At 39.1% G+C, this 5484-nt stretch overlaps 1 pseudogene; it reads left to right on the forward strand.

Annotated features, from left to right (window-relative positions):
* Nucleotides 1-4106: 4106 nt before the first annotated feature.
* On the forward strand, nucleotides 4107-4806 carry LOC104869949 (annotated as a pseudogene).
* The last annotated feature ends 678 nt before the right edge of the window (nucleotides 4807-5484 follow it).

Genomic DNA, 5484 nt, shown 5'->3' on the forward strand with positions numbered 1-5484 from the left:
TCTCTATCACAATAAATAGTATACAGGGGTTTCAATTTGGTTTTCCTAACAATTTTAGGACATAATTAATGATATAAAATGTTGAGGCTGCAATAACAGCGATAAGCTCTTTAATTAGGAATGACCATTAGCTAAAACAGCAAATGAACTCGGTTCATTTTTTTTAAAGTTTTGAGTCTTTTTCCTCCTCATTTCTTGCTCTTGCTTTTAAATTTTTGCCTGTCTTGCAATTTATAATCTGTTCACAATCAACCTTGCTCAAAAGTGAATCTAAAAGTACTTTTAATTGATTTCAAAAGAGATGGTCTAACTGTCTCTCTTATTTAAAAAAATGTTTAGCTTTTCAGGAGTTATAGCATAATATGAACACAACACTTTTAAAATTTAAGTATGTATTTAATATCCACTATTAAATTAATTGAGCCTGTAGTGGACTCATTTTTACATATGACCTAGAGAAGAAAATACTTTATTCCAAATTAATAAGTTTGAGGCTAGAATTGGCAGGTGTTTTCCTCCTTTAGTTCTTATGTGCATAAATTTTATGGTACTTTTTATGATTAGAAGGTATTATCCTACCTGCTTAACAATTTTTAGTGCTAATCTTTTCCATATGGATTTTTTTGTTGTTGTTATTGTTGTTTGTTTTTTGAGACAGGGTCTCTCTATGTTGTTGAGACGGACCTGGAACTCAGTATGTAGCCCAGGCTGGTCTCAAACTCACAGTGATCCTCGTCCCCCAGCCTCCCGAGTGCTGGGATTACGGAAGTGCACCACCATGCCCAGCTCATACGGATTTGAGGAGGTAGAAATTACCCAAGCCTGTCGGAATAAAGTAGTTCTGTTTTCGCCGTCTGCTTCTACTCAAACCTTCTTCACTAGGTTTAGACGTTCCATGAGTCCGTTTGGCTTGTTTTGCACTTTGCATTCACATTTAGTAACGTCGTCCTCAATTCCTGTGACGGCCATACTAATGGCATCCTGAACCTTGACTTGTCTGGCAAGTGCAGATCTTCAGTCACAGGTTTCTGGGGAACTGGACATGGGCAGAAGACATTGGATCTTTACTGCTAGGGAAAGATCATGTTCCGCAGGCCATCACTGCCAAAGGCACTGTCTTCCCACACAGTCATCAAATCATCCTCCTTTTTATTTGTGTTTTAAGCTTTGTCCACAGCAAATGCAATGTTCTAACAACCAATCGATGCTATACATATACAGAATGAGTCTATCTTTTTAAAGTTGAAGACATTTAATCTGAAAACATGATCCAACACTGCTAGTCACTCAGAGCTTGAAATGAGAATAAAACCTAGAATTTGAAGACACAGCAAAGCTCTTTGCAGACAAGTTATTTTCAAACTGTATTTCCCAAAATTCTAGAATTAAAAGTTATAACCAAATTAAATATGTTTAGCTTAGATAATTATTTCACTGCCTCTCCAACCACTCTGTATATATCCAATGGTTAATATTTTGTGAATAAAAATTCATGCAAAAAGTTCTATGATTTCCAAACTTCAAAATCAATGGTATTGAGCTAATCTTTTGCTTTGTATTTTCATTAAACTTGGCAAAGTTGAGGTTTATAGAAATTACTTTCTGTTTCAAAATTACCTAAACTTTATTTGAAAAGAAAGCCAAAAGGCAATACTGAGTAATCATTCCCTTTTCCTTAACTAAGACGATCTAAGCATAAAATGCTATTTGAGTCTCTGGATTTATTTTAAATTCATATATTTAGAAGTAAAGAATAGAATGGGGAGAAAGACATAGGAAAAGAAAGAGGGAAAACTAGAGTTCTTGAATGGACAGTTGACGTCTTTCATAAGAGGCAGTATAATATGTATGTTAAAAAATAGGCATTAACTGAAAAATTCTGAGTTAAATTGCTAGATTCCAAACTATAGTTTCATCAATAATAAGTAGTTATATTTATGTTACTTAATTTGATAGCCCTGGTCAAATTAATTCATTTATCTTTGCCTCTGTTGCCTATTATAAGAGATGTAACTATTAATAGCACACAACTCATGTTGTTCTAAGATTCAGTTACATGAAAAGTAACATTTAAAGTTTTAAAATCATTGCTATAACAGATTACCAAAAACAGCAGCTTAAACCAGCACTAATTTAATACTTCACAGCTTCTGGAGGCCAGATGCCTTCGGAAAACATAGCTCAGTTGGTTTTTGTTCAGTCTCTTAGAAGACCAAACTCAAGGTGTTGACAGATCTGTATCCTCTTTGGAATATCTGGAAATGGACCAACTTCTAAAACCATTTAGGTTGTTGGAGGAATTATTTTACTAATAGCTGCTGTGTTGTGAAGACACAGAAGCAATTCTGAGAAATTTTAATTGTGAGGAACTAAGACCTTGTTCCAAAAGTCAGCAAGCAAATAAAGCAAATAGCTGTATGACTGCAACATGTTGGAAACAGATCTCTGAGCTCCAGGAGGGAATCCCATGATGACTCAATCATGAGTTATATCCTGATTGGAACTTCATGGGAGATCCCAAGGACAGAATCACTCAGAATTGTTCTAAAGTGTTGACCTCCACTCTTACACAACTACAAAATAATAAAATTTGTTGTGCTTAGCTCCTAGGTTTTAGGAAAACTTGTTGCATAGTGATAACTGATACAATAGTGGATAAAAACATGGACAAAATAAAATTTTCAAGCACAAGAAAGATAAATTGAAAGACTAAGATGATTCCAAATTTGGCAAGTTTGAGTGTTGGCTGTGTTTGCTGGAATACCTGAATGGCTGAGTGATGAAAAAGAAGAAAAATCAGGCTGAGGAGGAAGGCAGAGCTGTCATAAAGAGTTGGGTTTTATTCTAAGAGGAGAAAGTGGAGGGCATTGACAGGAAACGCAATATAATTGGAGAACAAAGCTCTCTTGATTCCATTGTACGAAGGAGATCTGTTGGAGTGGTTAGGCAAACAAGAACCATCAGTAAGGGAGCTATGACTATAGTCCAGTCAACAGACTGATTACTTTGACTAAGGTAGGAGCATTGGAATTGGACAGAAGGTGATTAAATCAGGACAGAATTTAGACGTTCAACATTTTACTCAGATTTTTAAGGAAAAGATGTGATACTATGTTGACTAAATATTCCAGTTATTCAACCTAAAACGGGAGCTGAGTCATATTAGGGCAAAAGGCCCTAAATATTACAGAAGAGATAGACACAGCATAGAGAAATAGTTATCATTTGAATCAAAACTAATTTCCTTACTTTAGGGCTAGGAACATAAAACTGGCTCCCCTTTCCTGGATTTCATAGAATATCTATTCTCCAAATATCAGCAGAACTGGCCTTAGACTCTGAGGGACTATTCAAGCAAGACAGGTTGGAGAACATCTTGTCTGAATTTTTCTAGAAAGTGTTAGAAAGCTGACTGGAATATTCATACATTAATCTTGATTGGTAGGGAATTCAATTTTTAGTTGTATGTATCCTATGCTCAAATATTTCAATGATGCAATGTTAAGCCTAAGAAAATCTGAGGAACAGGCATAAGATATTATTTAGTTCATCAAAATATACTTCGTATGTTTAGTTGCAGTTTAAATGAGAGTTTCTGTTTGATCAGGAAAGGATTCGGATGAGGAAATAATGATAGGACCTTCTCTGACCTCGACAATGGCTATGAACATCAAATGCCAAGCATTCTGAACAAAGTGACGTTTTCTTGTAAAAGTTTGCACTTGCATTCAAATATAATTGTAACTTTTGGGGTTTATTGTTTTTGTTGTTGTTGTTTTGTTTTTTGTTTTTGTTTCTGTTTTGTTTTGGGTACCAGGGATCGAACTTGGGTCCTCGCGTTTGCAAGGCAGGCAGCTCAATCACTGAGGTAAATCCCTGGCCCCTAACTGCAACTTTTAATAGGAAAACCTACAAATGAAATCTTGCTTATTTTAAAGCCAGCAGTACTTGGGGAAAGTGGAATCTACACTCTCGCAGCCGGCCAGAGCAACCGCAGAACTGCCACAGACAATCTTTCCGGACGCTGCCCTTGGAGGCGGCTGGCCCACCCTGCACGCCGCAGCTCCAGGGTTGGCCGCTCTAGGAAGCTGCGACCCAGAAGAAAGATGTTTGGTTTTCCTAAGCCAAAGATGTACCGACGTGTAGAGGGCTGCTGCATTTGCAGAGCTAACTCCAGTTACTGATTCACTGACAGTAAACGTTACGAAAAGGACTTCCAGAGCTGTTTCGGGTTGCGTGAGACTCCTTCGGGAGACATCTGCAGCGCCTGTGCTCTGCTTGTGAAAGGTGAAAGAAGTGGCCAGCAGAATCCAACAAAAACTGGAATCATGTGGTAGACACGAGGGCAAGACCCAGCCTGAAGACTACACTGAAACCAAGACAGAGAAAACCCTGGCTGGAAACAGGATAAAAAGCAACCAGAGTAGCAAACTACAGAAGGAGTTTAAACGTCACAATTCTGATGCACGCAGGACCCCCTCAAGTGCCTCCCCCACCGTCTCCTTGCTGCAGTAACCAGTCCGACGATGGCTCAGATACAGAGATGGCTTCTGGCTCTAACAGAACGCAGTGTTTTCCTGTTTCGATCCTACACATTGGCAAAGACAGAAAATGTGTTGTGGACCTGTCTGTAAAGGCCGTGTGGGGACGTCCCCAGCAACACGCACCTCTTCAGGCCGCGCTGCAGCAATGCGAAGGCGGCCGTGGAGCAGCCAGGGGAGCGGCGCGCAGGACTGCCCAGCTCCACTCAGGAGTGGTGACCGAGCTTCACGTAAAGGGGACAGAAACGACTCGAAAGACCACAAAGCAACAAACTGATCTCCCATTTTTAACTTGGATAGCTGCTATTCTGCCAAAAGAAATTTTCTAGAGTAGTTTTGAACTGGTCATTTCCCCCGTCCCACCAAACTCTGAAGCCGGCGTCCAGCTTACCAAGAGAAAAGTGTACATAGCATTTAACATGCCGAGTATTTCATAGGAAAGCTGAATGCTGCTGTAACGTGCTCTTTAAGTCTTTTTTTTTTAATCCCCTACTAATTAATGAAATAGAGGAATCTCAGGGGACAGAGATGGGATTTGTTGTATGATAAACTCTATGTAGTTTTAGTCTTTCTATATTGAGAAGCAGTGGTTGGGACATTCTTTAAGATGGCTACACTTGTCTTCTCTAGTGATAAATTTGCCATAACTAGGTAACGGGACTTGCCCTTAGAGATAGTTGCTAATGATGGAAATATCAAGGTCTTGCCCAGGTTCTGATGATTCAAACCTGTACTACTGATTATTAAGCAGGACAGACTGAGCTTTCTGTGGCAAATACCTTGAAGGAGGAAGTGGTTTTAAAATCCACAGAGAACAGCCAGGTATGGTGGTGCACGCCTATAATCCCCAAATTTGGGAGGCTGAGGCAGGAGCATCCCTGAGAGTTCAAGGCCTGCCTGAGTTACATGGTGAGCTCAAGACATGCCTGTCCTACAAAACAAG

Source organism: Fukomys damarensis, unplaced genomic scaffold (assembly GCF_012274545.1).
Source record: "Fukomys damarensis isolate Sample0158 unplaced genomic scaffold, DMR_v1.0_HiC HiC_scaffold_4, whole genome shotgun sequence".
Lineage (NCBI taxonomy): Eukaryota > Metazoa > Chordata > Mammalia > Rodentia > Bathyergidae > Fukomys > Fukomys damarensis.